Source organism: Notamacropus eugenii, chromosome 6 (genome assembly GCF_028372415.1).
Source record: "Notamacropus eugenii isolate mMacEug1 chromosome 6, mMacEug1.pri_v2, whole genome shotgun sequence".
NCBI classification, from domain to species: domain Eukaryota; kingdom Metazoa; phylum Chordata; class Mammalia; order Diprotodontia; family Macropodidae; genus Notamacropus; species Notamacropus eugenii.
Window position 1 is genome coordinate 243,745,344 of NC_092877.1, and position 16,865 is coordinate 243,762,208.

The window sequence follows — 16,865 nt, forward strand, 5'->3', positions numbered from 1 at the left end:
GCTAAGGATCACATTTAGCTGACATTGTGACAGAGTGTCCAAATTTTCATGAATAGATCACTATACAGAAGTAAACTAGAATGTTAAATATATTTTTTCTTATCAATACGCAGGGCAAAACAATCTATGTAAAAAAAATGACATTGCTCAGTAATCTGGAATATATTATGAGAAAATTAATTGACTAATAACACTTCACTGAAAAATTCTTTTACTGGTGAAACGCACTTTCAAAAGAGATTTGATAATGTGGACCATATAAGAGAATTGAGATAAGTGGAAAGTAACATGAAATAAAGGAAGAGATAGGTAAGTAGATGAAGGATTATTGTGAGTCTATATTTACTTCTAAAAGATATATGTGACTTGGGCATATTTATTATATGAAAAGAATTCAAAGTAAAATAAAATTTTAAATATTATTTTAGTGTTAATATTAAGAGAACATGCCAAAAATGGAGAAGTCAAGTATTGTATCGTCAAGTATGCCAGATACTGGAGGTATAGGCACTGATTTCCAATACTGTCTTTGACACTTGACACTTGATGACCTAGAACAAATCACTTACCCTAACTAGGCCCCAGTTTCTTTAAAATAAAGGAGTTAAATGAACTCCAAGATGTCTTCTAATTTTATTCATATGGTCTTATGATCTCATGATCTGAAAAGAAGATGAGATAAATTTCAGTTATAAATTTCAGTTCTCTTTATACATATAAAAAATAACATTGATATGAATGAGCATCACCTCTATTCACGGTTTCACTGTTGAAGTTTAGCCAGAAAAGCAGTTGGGAATATAGGTCACTTTATCAATTATCACTAGGGAAAGTCTAGAAGAAGACTTCAATGATTAAATAATTAAGGAAGTCATGGCAGAAATGTTACCAACAAAATGAGTCAACTATAAAATGAGTCTGCTTTAAATAATATAATAAAATGAGTCAGCTATAAAAATTAATTGGCATTTGATGAATGTTAATCAATGTCAAGAGAAAATTAGAAAGGATTCTGGAAAACTGAGTGGACACTATATGCAGTGCAGGACATTTTCAAAGTTTGGATACGATAAGCTAAAATGAATGGATTCTGATTCATGTCATTATAAGAAATGATTACACAATAAGTTTTAAAATCCATTTGAATAATAAGGACACTATCATATCAGGTATGTAAGAAAGAAGGTGAATGAAACAGGATGACTATGATGGAGGAATTTAAAATTTTACAACCACCAATAAAACTTGTTGAAGAGAGGAATTATTGTATATTTTTGTTGGATAAGAATTCTTCTTTTTAAGGTAAAGAAGAAACGAGATTGGAGATAGAAGAGGGCAGAAAAACAGGAACAATAGTTATGGTTTTAGTCTGAAAATGAATTCCAGAATGATCGGTAAAGCAGATAGTAGGCTTGTGAGAGTAATCTAAAGTATGAGGGTAATTATGGGTTATTTTGCTTCTTGTTAGACAGAGTAATAAGATGCAGGTATTAGTTAAATTTTAATTTTACAAGTGTTTTTTAGTCATCGTAAAAGATATAAAATATAAATGATAAAATTGACTTAGAGAACCATAGTAGAACAACCAACATTCAGTGATGGACGTATATCTCTTCTTGCCCCTCTTCTCTCTTCTTCTCTTAGATCCTTGTCTGAAAAAAAAATCTGCCACATTTAAAAGAAAATTTCAAATATCTAGGGCATATTGAAGGAAGATATAGAAGTATTTCCACATATTGAGTTTGTCATGACTCTGTTCTTCCACATATTGAGTTTGTCATGGCTTTGTACTTTTCATTTTCTGTTGACTGCTGGAAGTAAGTTAATTCTATCTCCCCAATATTTCTACATTTGGTGAAGAGTTTACCAGAGTTAAGAAAAAGAAAATAAGTCTGACTTTCAGGAAAAAAAAAGTGTCGTTATTCAGCATCCAAGTCATTATTTTCTCTTTAATTAATAAATGTGTTCTTTATAATAAATGCAAAATGACTATAATCCAAATTTATTAGAGAGAAACACGTACCCCAGTTGTACATGAAATTTATTTAAAAATATGTTTTAAATAATTTGTCATTTTCATCCTAAACCATATTGGGCTAATACTACATGCAAGACATTTTTTAGGTGTAATAATAACCATTTATCTCATAGGAATGTTGGGAGGAGGAAATGACATAATATTTGTAAAATCCTTTGCAAACCACAAAGTACTAAATAAATGTTAGTTTTTGCTTTTGTTGTCATAGTCATCATCATTATTGTTAATCATTCAAAGACAGATGTTACTACAGCGGATAGGGCACTGGACCTCCAGTCAGGAAGAGTTGGGTTCAAATCTGGCCTTAGATACTTACAAAGAATATGACCCAGGGCAAGTCACTTAATCTCTATTTGCCTCATTTTCCTTATCGGTAAAATGGAGATACTAATAACACCTGCCTTGCTGTGCTGTGAAAATCAAATGAGATTGAATATTTTTAAAGCAATTCAGTAGAGTGCCTGACATACAGTAGATGTTATATAAATGCTTATTCCCTTATTTTCCCCTAAGAAGTCAGAAAATCATTCTTCACTGCCTCATGAAATTTATAGAATATGTAAATCAAAATGAAAACTGATGAAAATGTGTATGACCGAAAAGCAAACGTAAATGATTATTTGAATGGAGAAAGAAATAGATTACGCTAGAGGTTTAAACGACAGGACAAAGAAAGATTTGGCAGACTCTTTCTTTGACCTACGCAACCTTGGATAACATAGAGTGGGTAGTGAATCAATGTATTTATGAGTACCTCCATCTCTGTTTTGAAGAATGTGTTTAACTGGAATAAATGGCTGAATGAACACACACTATGTTTAAATGTGCAAAAATCATCTTAGATTTCTTTGACTGTGAAAATTCTTCACATTCTAGAGCACTATGCAGTTGTGTAAGGATGAACTATGCAAGAAGTTATTGGCAATTTCATGACACTCGACTTTTAAAAAAAATGTCCTCTTTATTAAGTACTTTTTTCAGGATTTGAATATAAAGTGTCAAAATGATTAAATTGCACAGATCAAAAACGTCATCATCTCATCTGCATTCTATATAATTTGTATGTAATTCTGGAACTGAATGTAATTGCTGACATAGGGAATTCATGGAAATATAAAGTGTTAGAAGTATAGAAGTGTTAGAAGAGAAAAAAAATATTTAAATCCCTCAATGCTTCATTATTTTAGTGACACAAGGTAATGTAAATGTAAACACTTATTTAGTGAATGCTAGTTATCTTCCCAAATCTGATGCATTCAACTGAGAATATGGTTCACACATTAAAGCAAGTAACTTGAAATGTCATTCACTGAAAATAACACGGACACGAGATATTATGAAATAAGACCAAAGCATTTCCCAGTGTAGCTTTTAAACCAGAATATTTTTCCAGTTTTGAACATATTCCACTTCGAAGTCCTATGTGGAGATGGCAGCATGACCTTTCCAGTGTGACTGATCAAGGTTTAAATTATGTGCAATAAAGTTTCATTATTTCATGTTTATGCAAAATAAAGTAATTGAACAGACACACCATTAGCTATTCAAATCATGAGAAAATCAAGACGATTAGGACTAATCTGAATTTGTTTTACAATTCATGAGATCATGTTTAGAGTGATAAGAATAGAAATTAAAATAACCTCATTAGCTTATAAGGAATAGTTGTTTGTTAGAGACTGGATGATTGTAATGAGTTGAGATCTTTTACAAATGCAAATACAAATTGTCTGGGTTTTATTACAACAAATATGGTGAAAATTATTTTTAGAAAGCATACATTATTGTTACCATCCTACAAATCCTTGTTGAAACTACTTGTTCAAGAATGTCCCAGTAGAGTTAGTCCCCTGCTTTGCTTAATCAAAATCTAATAGCAGGTATAGGAGACGCATAGTCTTTCTTTTACTGACAAATACAGAAAGTATGATGGATCGCAGATGCACAACATAGAGCATATGATCAAAGAAGACCTCATTTTTGGATCTCTTCTGAACAGAAGTCATAGAAGTCACAAACTTAATGGCTATTATTTTCTTTCTCATGACCTGTTCTTCCTCTTCCTTCCTCCAATGAACTTGCAGTCTTCTCCAGCTTTTAGACTGTTTCTCTTCCTGGACTCATGATACTCATTTACAATTCTATGCCTTTGTGAACTTCAATAGTTTCAAACTCTGCTTTCCTATTTGGGTTAACAGGCTCCTTCTATTTATCATCTTCTGATTGTTCCATTTTCTGTTCTGAATAGCATCAAATGCATAGATAACCAGTTAAAAATATTTGGATTAAAGAAATCTTGGACTGTGTGGACATGGACTGGGTGTGTATTCATTAATTCCCATATCAAAGGACTGAGGGAGTCATCATCAGTCACTAAGAATTCTCCAAACCTCAAGTCACCATGATGTGATTGATTTATATAGGTTTTGTGGATGTAGCCACTATTTCAGAAAAGAAGGAAAGAAAAAAAGATGGCAAAACTAATTGGTTAGGATGCCAAAAGTTGAGGGCTTTATTTTTTTGTTTTGCTTTTTTTTTTTTTTTTAATAAGGGCAGATGGAATAAGAAAAGGATTATTTGCTATAGGTTTGTATTTGCCTGGTTGCGTCAGTCTTAAACTGTCATGCCATTTGTAAAAAGACAATAAAATCACACTAAGATCAAAGATCTTTTTATTTCCTGTTAATTAAGCAGTATTTCGTTGCTTACTTGGAACGCTTAATGAGTCTAGTTCTTCTCTCCCTCTTCACACTTTCTTGAGAGTCTATAAAAATAATCTTAGGCATCTGTAAGTATCTTCATGCCAGGGAGAAAGAATTTCTATGCTTTCCCACTACCTAAAAGTTCCTAGCGGCAAGATGCCACCATGGGACAGTAGTCAAATATTTCCTCTATGTAAAATGATCAGAGGTCTCGGAGTGGACAGTATTCATGGCATCTGAATAGGAAGGGATTCTGGCAGTATATCACCAGTCATTATAATCTAGTTTCCAGATGGGAAAGTGCATGTTTACAACAGCTCTTTTCTCTTCTTCCTCAATGAAATTTTGTGCAGTACCTAATTTGAAAGTAAGATTAGAGAGCACAAAAGAATGTTGGCTCTGACCTTCTAATATTCCCTTATAAATGATAGCTCCTCTCACACATATGGAAAGAATAAAACTGATCAAATTTTAGACTGCAGTGTTTTGGATTTATTGGAAAATCAGCTTAAATGCATTAGCTAATTTTCTTGCTTTGCTTTGTCTATGAAAAGCTCAGTCACATAATTTATTGTGGATTTCACTAGAAATAAGCAGGTATTATCATTAACATATATTTCATGTGTAGGAATATAGAGTGAGTCATTTCACTAATACAAATAAGTTTGTTAGACAAAGGGCAAAGTCCAGTTTCCAAAAAAAGTTTTTTGGGGTCTGTTATGCCCCAAAGTTTACATGAAGGCAGAATTTCTTAGAATTTTAGGTTTTGGTCATGAAATTCCTACAGTGCTGAAAACCACTCAATAATTATCTAAGTTTGCTCTTAAAAGACAGTTAATGGCAAGTACTAAGCAATGGACCATAAAGGGAAACCATGATAAACTATATAGGAATATATATGGAAAACTATGATAAATATATTGATCGAGAAAGCTGAACTAATAAACATATGAATTATTAAGGGCAAAATATAATAAATGACGTCAATAAATCATACATTTCTTTAACACTCACATACTTAAATTGATATGTGATGTCAGTGAAGTGGGCATATTAGAATTATATAGGTTATGTGCTTTTTTCTCACTAACTAGAAGGAAAGAAGGAGACAGGGAGGAATAAAGAAAATACTTCTAGAAGACAAAGGTCCTCCTGTTCCAGATCCTATTTTTAGTTTAATCAGGTCCCATGAAAAGTGTATGATCTGTTACAACTTAAAAGTACCTCAGCTTTACCCCGCTAGGATCAGGTAACCTATAGTTGGACACTTTGTCAGTGAGTAAGTTAGTTTGCAGAGAAGAAAATATTAAACATAATCCAGTCCGCAATATGGAATCAGCTGCCTAATTCTACTTCGCATTAGATAATTGCCTCATTCAACTTTGTGAAGAATTTAGGGAAAGTCAGGATTAAGGTCCACATCCATACATGTAGGATCATAATAGTTGGGAAACACAAATGTTCCAGGAACTGTGTGAAGCTGAAGGTAACTTGAAACAAAGGAATGTTGTGTTTAAGAGGAAAAGAATCATGAAATAAACAAAGGTTAATAAAGGCAGGAGTATGAAAATCACAACAATTTATTTTTAGAAGGATCCAGTAAAAATCCAGTAAACTCTGATTAATGACAGTGTAAAATTTTTCTCCTTCTTATTCTTTTATGAAGAGACATCATATGCTAAGTTACATCAGAAACATTCTACCTATTTAAATGGAATCAACAACAATGCAAACATTATAATTTTATTAAAATGATAATAAATAAACAAAAGAGTTCTCCTGGCTCCATATCAAACTATACTGTATTTTTTTCTCTAATGAAGATTTAGTCCAGCCTTATAAGAAATTAATAGACTCAAGGCAGATATATGCATTCCCTAAAATTATCTAGAAAATAGTTACCTGAAGACAGTGACATTTTCAGGTCATAGAAGTGTGGTGTAAGTATGCAAAAATGTTTATGTTGAATGAGACAAACTGTGTACTATGGTGCATTCTATTTTTCTTTGTTTTTGTAGTGCTAATAAATTATAAGACTGTCATATTAAATGATCTAAACGTAAAAAAGAAGGAAACTTGGATATACTTTTTTTTAACGCTTTCATTTTACATATGAGGAAATAGGTTGAGAGGTTGAGTAGTATTCAAAATTAAAGAAGTACTTACCAAGAACAGTCTCAGCAAGCTGAACTAGGACTTTCAACTCCAAATATAATGTTGCTGTTATTGGTTCCCCACCTCTCACACACACACACTTAAGACGGCTTAATGCTAAACATCATCAAACTGATCAACATTTATAATCAGTGTGGAGAAAATAGGTGCACATTTGAAATACATATAGGTATAATATCTCTTTCAATTCTAATTCTAGTAAATATGACTTTTGAAAATTAGTATGATCTGATGATGTGTAAAAACCTTATATTTATCTTTTTGCCTCCTCTTTTTTGTCTACTACTTTAGGACATTCATAAGATCTCTTCATTTGGTACATAACATATTATTATGTCTTTTCTGTATATTTTTCTTTTCTGTTACTTAAACAAAATCTCTTCTTTGCCTTATTAAAAACTCAACCTTAAATTTGTCATCAGCCTGAGGATTCTTTCACTAATATAATTGATTAATATCTTGGCAAAATCCTAACCCGTCTGTGACCCTGTGGAACCTCTGACTTTCCTGCTACCGTGACAAACAAAAAAGACTTATTGAGGAGATATGAAGTAAAAAGGGAAACACATACATATATTGCTTTTATATAATTGGATGAAAGTGCTAGATTGATAAAAATTAAAAACCTATCATTTGGGCCATGTTTTCATAGTGATTTTATTATTACGATAGTCTGAAAATAGTGTTATGAAACTTTATTCACTTAGACAATTAGGTTGATGTAGCACTTATAGGTGATTGAAAAAGTATTTTATGTAAATAGCTTTTTAAAAAATTATTTTATGTGGTGCAAATGTCTTTCAAGGGCAACACCAACATAAGACAATGCATTTGTTGAGGGAGTTCATTTAAACTAATGGCATACATTAGTCATACTCTCTTCTAGTATACAATTCTACCCTGAACATACTATAAAGTAGAATCACATTTGAATATTACATTGGAGAAGGGAAATAGTTGAATTTAAGTTTCATTCACATAGGACTTCTTGATTTATAGTCCTTAAAATTTGGCGTATGTGTTATTATTCTTTGTTCCATTTCTGTCATGGAACGTTTCAGTTAATACAACAACACAATAACATAGTAAAGTCATTATATTAGGAAAAATGTTAATTGATGGATAAAATGCAACTTTTGTGCAGTTTTGAATTTGTTGATTCAATATTAATCTTCAACATTTTTAAATTTAGCTTTTTAAAAATATCAATTAGCTGGTCAAATATTGTGAAGGGAAAAATCACAGTGGAATACAATTGTAATATACAGTGATAAAAGATACTTCAACTTCACTGCAGTTCACAAAAATCATTGTAATTAAGACTGATTCTCTTCAATTGTACTAGATGTCTCAGAATGCCGTCAACAAGTGCTCACTGATGAAGCAAAAAATAAAGCTACTGTTCCCTTACACTGGGGAGATCTGGCTTCAGTAGCTTAATAATATTTTGAATCTGCTTATATTAGGAGGATTCATGCCAGGGGGTCCATTTAAAGAACACTTTCCTGTGTTGTCATTTAGATCAAGTTAAAAACACCTCAATAAAGGTCATGAATAATAGGTATCTTCACTTTCTTTCCCCTAACTTTTTTCTTAACCCCTAGCAATGTGCTTTGTGACCCAATCATTCCACTAAAACTGTTCTCTCCAAAGTTACTTATGATTTCCTTGTGGTCAAATCCCATGACCTTTTCTCAAACTTCATTCTTTTTTGAAATTTCTAAAGCCTTTGACACTGCTGCTCTTTATCTTCACCTTGATGCTCTCTTCTCTCCAGATATTTGGGACATCACTCTCTGTTCCTTCTCATCCTACTTATCTGAATATTCCTACTCTTTTTCATTTGCTAGATCCTCTTTCACATCCCATAATCACAGTTGTGCCTCAGAGTTCTGTACTTGGTCCTGTTTTTTGTTTGCAGTGTTTTCCGTCTTTTACTTCAACTGCAAATCTTTCTGACTTTCTTTAATTCCCAAATGAAATCCCACCTTCTATAGGAAGACTTTGCTAACATTTCTTAACCCCAATCCTTTCCATCTTTGAATTATAATCTATTTATAATGGATATAGATTGCTTTCTATGTATTCATTTGCATGTTGTTTCTCCAATTACATTATAAGCTTCTTGAGGAAGGGGCTATCTTTTGCTTCTTCTGGTGTCCGTAGTATTTAGCACGGTGTTTGACACATACTATGCCCTTAATAAATATGTATTGGTTAATTTTGCCTATCTACTATTTTTTAGAATAAAAGAAATAATATAAAATTACCCATTTCATGTATATAAAACCTATGCCAAAATATTGGAATAGAAATATCTATCTGCCTGCTTGCATCCATGCATGTATATATGTACATAATCATATATGTATGTACACATGCACACATGTATCTGATGATATGATTTTTCAACCTCCCTTTATAGACTTATCTTTGATTATTCTACTCTATGCTGTACTCTCACCTTTCTGATTGACTTATAATTCCTTGAATGTACATTGAACTTTCTCACCATTGGTTTCTTACCTATACTTTTCTCTCCATTCTTCCATAATTTCTTGAAGTCTTTCACATAACTTATGACCATGTCTTCCTTGACACATTCATTCATCACCTGTGGCCAGAGAAGATTTACTTCTCCTCTACACTCCTATTTTCTTCTACATATTGAGTATGTGTCCTAATATCTTATCCCCTACTTTCATTTTACTGCCAAATACATAAGAATAGGCCTTGAGTTTGTATATTATATCTAGTTATGTAAGACAAAAACTTTTTTTCTCCTCTGAAACTATCAAAATCAGATTTTATTCCACTGGCATTAGATGCAGATAATAAAGATGAAAACAATTACCATAATGATAGTTCACATTTATATAGTGTTTGAAGGTTTGCAGAAAACATTCCTCCCCATAGGTTGGTAGAATATGGAGGTCACAATACAGATGGAGAGGGTCAAGGATGGGAAAAGTACACACTGGACACTATTGGCCAATAGGGCTGCTGTAGAGTTTCTAGAGTGCATTTGGATTCCAGGTGGGAAGAATAAGGCCTCAAATTAGTTATCCTGGGAAAGACCCACAGGAGTGAACGCTCTGACTTGATGAAGGATCTAGGTTACTCTGCTATCCTGTGCATTTTTTTCCTAAGGCTTCAGTTATTAGAGAATAAGAAATAAAGCCACAAGTAGAACGAAAAAGCTGAAGACTTTGAGTAGGTAGAAGAAAGTATCCGGAGGCTCTTGTACAACTCGAGTTTTTGTTGGCTTGATTGTCCAGTCCCACTGAGTCAGAATGGCATTCCTGGCTCCATCCCACTTCCCTGGGCCAGTCAGATGGTAGTGGTATGAGGCAAGGGGGCCAAAGTAAACCTTAAAAGCCAGTAGTGGGTCCCAGTAGCTTTATTTGCTTTCCTTGTGTTAATGTCTTCTCTCATGGCATCTGGTGGTGGTAGTTTATTCAAGCCCTTTAGGACTTGTGTGACCCATCGGGCTTGTACTTCTGCTGTGCAAACCAAAGATCCTGAAGGCTTCATGAGGCTAATGACAGCCAGAGTTGGTTTTTCTAAATGTGCAGGGAATATTTACTTATACAAACAGGCCTGATTATTTTCAACTTTCACTATAGACTCATCAAGGAAAGAGAAAGCAAAAGTGTATCCTGTGGCCAAGACAATTATATCAATAGGCTCTTCTTCTGAAGTATTCTTAAACATCACAGAGCTTTCTTTTACTTTCTCCACACTGGGTTTGATCAACACCTTCCCAGTAATTATGCGTCCTGGGAGCTCACCATTCACTATAGGTTCTCTTACAGAAGTCCTGTTTTCTGGAATCAAACTATAGTTTGCATGGTCAAACCTGCTATTTGCTGTTTTGCCAAATAGCCAGTTTACAACAGAAGTCTGGAGGGAATTTCTTAATGTGCTTTGAAATCGAGAAGTGAACACCATATCCCAAGGATACCCATGGTCAAGAAATCGATTTATCAGCCATGCACCTCCAGTGGTGCTGAGCAACACCTTTTTAGCCATGTGACTGGCCTCCACAGCAATATCTGCGCCAGAAATCCCCATGCCAATCACAAGAACTCTCTTATCCTTGAACAGACCTGAATGCTTGTACTCCCTGCTGTGCAAGTACTTACCTTTAAAAGTGTTGATACCTGGCAAAGTATCTAGTGGCAAAAACGAGTCAGTGACAAAACCAGTGCAGACCATGACAGCATCAAATATGGCTGACTCTTGCTTCCCTTCATGTTCAGTGGCTACCTCCTCCTGGCCAGAGGTAGAGAAATCTGGACATTTTTTTCACATTGCAGATAATAGTCTTGAATTGAATACATTTTAGAAGGTTGAACTTGTTTGCACACATCTTGAGATACTCCAGAAATTGGGAATGTGGCACAAAGTTTGGAAAACCCTCTGGGAAAGGAAAGTCTGAGTAACAGGACATCTCTTTGCTGCTGTTAGTAACAAGAGATTTATAAATGCTTGCCCTGCCCTCTTCAACATATTCTGTGAATTGCCGTAGCCCTCTAATGTCAGCACTCCTTTCAAAGCAGGTGGGCTCCAGCCCCTCTTCCAAGCAGCATTTGATGGAGGTGAGGCCACTCACACCAGCTCCAACAATTGCAACTTGCTTGACCATGGTGTCTTGTGTCAGGCAAGGATCAATAAGAGTTTCCTCAGTTCCTTCTGCTGGAACCTCTCCTCCAAATTTTGGAGGTGTAGAATCCAATAGAAGACAGACTGTGGCAGATTCACAGAGCAGGAAAACTGGAAGGTGGACAGGAAGGATCTGTTCTGCGAGGGTGAAGGAGCATACAACACACAGCACAGAGCGAAAGCCCTGGGGCAGTCTGAGGCAGCAGTAGCAGCAGGATGGAATAGCAGAGCAGGGTGGGAGACTTGTGGAGTGAGAGTCACTGAGCCCCAGGTATCAGCACCAGCAATCAGGATTGTGTTCGTTCGTCGTTGCCAAAGAAGACCTTGCCATCAGAGAAATGATGACATGACTTGCACTTGACTTTGTTTTGAGTGAGGGAGAGCTGTGCAGGTCACCAGCCTCACTTCTCCTCTAGAGCCATCTGAATCCAGTGACCAGATATTAGGATGCACTCGAAAACTTTTTTTTTCAAGATTGGCTCTAAATCATACCTGTAGGCACGTTTCAAAGAAATTTGCTTCTTAAAAATGATCGCATAACAATGTTTATCTTGAAGTAAAACTTTAATATCAAGTAAAATAAGGGTTCTCAATCTTTTAAATCTGTTACATTGGCATCACCATGGCTCTCTATAATGAATATGTAATGTGATTTAAATGGAATATTGACTATTAAAAATACAAGAAATAATTCACACTCTTACATAAACCATGTTTCCATAGCATTCTAGGAACTGAAAGGGGAAATGAAAGTAATGCCATAATTGGAGATGTTTTTGATTCTATTCTTAAAGATAACTGACTATAGAGTGAAAACTATTTATAAAAAATGAAAAAAATTAATAATTATTTGGGTTTAGTTTCATTATGTGGTTACAAAATAGCTCTTCATATGTAATTATATTTATCTTAAGCCTCTATGAAGATCATTGCTGATTCATCACTTGTATTTTAGATGGCATAAATGTTATATCCATGCCTTCCAGGTGAAATGAGTTTGTGGATAACCTGAATCTGTCAACATGATTTTGATAAGAAGTAGGTTTCAGTAGGTTCTTTTTCCCTTTTATTTCTCTCTAGCTGTTGATTCGAAAAACAACACCAACACCAACAACAAGCAAACAAAAACATTCTCTCTGAAGATAATTAATCACAATGGGAAGATAAGACAAAATTATTCGAAGTTACATAGTTTCCTTAAAATATTGCCTCTTAGATAATTTCAAAATGTCCTAAATCTCAATTCATATTCCCCACACACACATCTTATCCTTTTTATCGTAAATATACTCTATGACTGCTTACACAGAGAATGTGAGGTTGAATTATCCATTTTCTTTGACACCATTCAAGATTATATGTTCCTATAAAATGAAAACAAAGTATAAAATTAAGCAATTACCTCCTTAATTTAGTAAGCATGATAACTACGTAATCTTGTCTTAAAAGTCACTTCACGGAAATTGTTGAAACATTTAAATAATCTGATCACCCAGATAGATTCAATCCTATAAATGTAATCCAATACATGATCATTAATGCCAAAATTGATTAGCTAATTGCTCAGGTTTTTTTTTTTAATTTTATTTTGTTTGGCTTATATAGCTAAAATTTTCAATGTGATTGTTCTATGTTTTCTCTTGGCTTAGTTAGATTCTTCTAGAAGTAACCTAAAGATTAACTATGAAAACATTTTTTTTTGTTTTGCCTTTTGGATTTTCCTTTTTTTTTTCTTTTAAACTTAATACAACCAATAAATCATCATACAAAGCTCTTGCCTTATACTGACTGTAACCCAGACTCAGGCCCTCAGTACTGAAACTCTAAGCAGGTCTTACTGCCCTGCCCTTTCTATGACATCCCTTAAAAGGAGCAGGCAGAACAGAAGCAGCTGTGCCAGCAGGATGGGACAGAAGTCAGACCCAGGGGCTTGGATTATTGTCCTCTTCCTCTGGGTAGATGATTCCTACCCTATCACAAACCTCACATGAGGAAAATCAAAAGAAGCTCCCCACTTATGAAACAAAACTCAACAAAGGCACAGGCTTGCTCTCTACACCAAATGTACCTAAGGAGACAATCTCATCAGCAAGCCAGGTCCAAATTCAGGCCCATGCTTGGCCCAGTGCCTTTATAACACTGTTTGGAAATTGATGTGTGTTCCCATGATATAGCTTCTCTTGTTTCTTTCCCTATTTCCTTATCAATCATTTATGGGGCCATATAAGAGAAAATTATCCCCAACATAACCCTCAACTCCTGTTTTCTTATCCTTATCTTTCTCAACTCTACCATAACAATATTCCAATTCAATCTTGCTTCCACTATCTACCGTACCCTCTGAAATTACCATTAAAAATACCGTGATTTTCTGAGTTTTTATTTACTATCTCCATGCCTTTAATTCTTTGCCACCTAAATTTGACCTCCTGGATTCTTTTTTTTTTTTTTGATTAATTGATTTATTTTTAGTTTTCAACATTCATTTCCAGAAGATGTTGAGTTCCACATTTTCTCCCCAGCTCTACACTCCCCATCTCTTCCCTCCCCAAACACCGACATGGCATGCATTCTGATTACTCCTTCCCCCTTTTATCACTTCCCCCACTTTTCCACTACCCCTTTCTTATCCCCCCTTCCTATTAATTTCTTGTGGGGCAATATAGATTTCTATGCCCAATTGCCTATATATCTTGTTTCCCAATTGCAGGTAAAAATAATTTTTGACACTTGTTTTTAAAACTTTGGGTTCCAAATTCTCCGCCTTCTTCCCTCCCCATGCATCCTCATTGAGAAGGCAAGCAGTTCCATATAATTTATAACTGAGTAGTTATGAAAAAACAATTCCATAATAATTGTGCTGTAAAAGACATATGTCTCTCCATTCTCTCCTGTCCCCTACTTATTCTGTTTTCAACTTTGACCCTGTGCTTTTTTAAAAGTATTTGTTTCTGAATATCCCCTTCCCCAATATGCCCTCCTATCATCCCTCCCCTTATGTCCTATCATTCTATGTTCTTGTTATTCTCTCTTTAAGGCAAATACAAGGATAGTAAGGTTCGCTCATTCCTTCTCACCTCCTCCTTTCCCCTCCACTGTGAATTTTTTTATTGCCTCTTTTATGTGAGATAATTTTTTCCCCAAGCCATCTCTCCCTTTCTCTTTCTCCTAATATATTCCTGTCTCAACCCTTAATTTCATTTTTTAAATATCATCTCTTCCTATTGAACTCACCTTGCACCCTCTATCTATCTATCTATCTATCTATCTATCTATCTATCTATCTATCTATCTATCTATCTATCTATCTATCCACCTATCCATCCATCCATCCAGCTAGCTGTCTGTCTGTCTGTCTGCCTTTCTGTCTGTCTGTATGTAAATATGTTTGTATGTAATGTATGTGTATATGTATATGTGTGTATGATTTTCCTCAAACTACCTTAATACTGAGAAATGTCTCATGAGTTACAAATTTCATCTTTCCATGTAGGAATGTAAACACGTCAACTTTACTAAGTCCTTTATGATTTCTTTTTTCTGTTTACCTTTTCATGCTTCTCCTGATTCTTGTATCTGATAGTCAAATTTTCTATTCAGCTGTGGTCTTTTCAGCAAGAATGTTTGAAAGTCCTTTGTTTCATTGAAATTCCATTTCCACCATGAAGTATTATACTCACATTTGCTGGGTAGGCAATTCTTAGTTTTAATCCTATCTCCTCTGACTTGTGGAAAATCATATTCCAAGTCTTTCAGTCCCTTAATGTAGAAACTGTTGGATCTTGTGTTATCTTGATTGCATTTCCACAATACTAAAATTATTTCATTCTGCTTATTTACAATATTTTCTCCTTGACCTGGAAACTCTAAAATTTGGATACAATATTCCTAGGAGTTTTCCTTTTGGAACCTCTTTCAAGGGGCAATTGGTAGATTCCTTCATTTTCTATTTTGCCTTCTAATTTTTTAGTATCAGGGCAATTTTCTTTGATAATTTCTTGAAAGATGATATCTAGGCTATTTTTTGATTGTTGTTTTCAGGTAGTCAAATAATTTTTAAATTACCTGTCCTGGATATATTTCCTAGGTCAGCATTTTTTTTCCAATAAAATATCTCACATTGTCTTTTTTCATTCTTTTGGTTCTCTTTTATAATTTCGTGATTTCGCATAAAGTCACTAGCTTCCATTTGTCCATTCGAATTTTTAAGGTTATTTTTTCGGTGAGCTTTTGGACTTCCTTTTCCATTTGGTTAATTCTGCTTTGTAAGACATTCTTCTCATTAGCTTTTTGAACTTCTTTTGATACTTGGGTTATCTATTTGTAAGGTGTTATTTACGTCAGTATTTTTTGGGGGGTCTTCATTTACAAGCCATTGATTTATTTTTCATGATTTTCGGCCATCACTCTCATGTCTCTTCCTAATTTTTTCTCTACTTCTCTTGCTTGATTTTCTAAATCCTTCTTGAACTCTTCCATGGCTGTGACAAATTCATATTTTTCTTAGAAATTTTGATGTAGGAGCTTTGACTTTTGGTTGTACGTTTGGTCTTCTTCATGACCAAAATAATCTTCTGTAGTCTGAATTTTTTAATAAGGTTTGCTCATGTTCCCAGGCAAATACTTGACTTCCTAACTCTTTGTCAGGGTAGGACTTGGCTTCCAGGGGGGTTGTGTGTATATGTGTATACAGTCCTAGGTTTCAGGATTTTTGTATTAGCTGCTTGATCCCCCACTATCTGTGGTCCTAGAGCTCTGGAAGCAGCCAGCACCACTGCAACTGCTGCTGCCAAAGGCATATTCTCCACTGGCATGATACTTGGGCTGGAAACCAGCCGGACAAGATCCTACAGAATTTTTCCACTGATCTTCTGTCCTATCTTTGGAGCTTGTGGATTGGGAAGCCTGAAAAGTGCCACAGGTGCCAGTGATTCAGTCCCGTAAGGCCTGCTCTTACCCTGTCTATGCTGGCACAATAGTCCTGTGCAGTAGACCCTTCCTTATGACCTTCCAGGCTGTCTTGGTCTGGAGATTTGCTTCACTCAATCATTTTGTGCATTCTGCAGCATTAGAATTTGTTTAGAATCATTTTTTTTTACAGGTATTTGGAGGGAGAGTTTAAACAAGTTCCTGCTTTTACTCTGACATCTTGGCTCTGAAACTGATTCTATGTTCTTTTAAGTCTCAGGTAAACATTCACCTTGTCCAAGAAATCTTTAATATTAACACTTTTACTTTAAGATTATCTTTAATTTGTACTGAATTTGTACGTTACTCTTTGCATT

The 16,865-nt window shown here is 34.6% G+C and overlaps 1 pseudogene; it reads right to left on the reverse strand.

The window, feature by feature from the left end:
• Window positions 1-10,075: 10,075 nt before the first annotated feature.
• Window positions 10,076-11,593, reverse strand: LOC140512296 (flavin-containing monooxygenase 1 pseudogene; annotated as a pseudogene).
• Window positions 11,594-16,865: the final 5,272 nt, after the last annotated feature.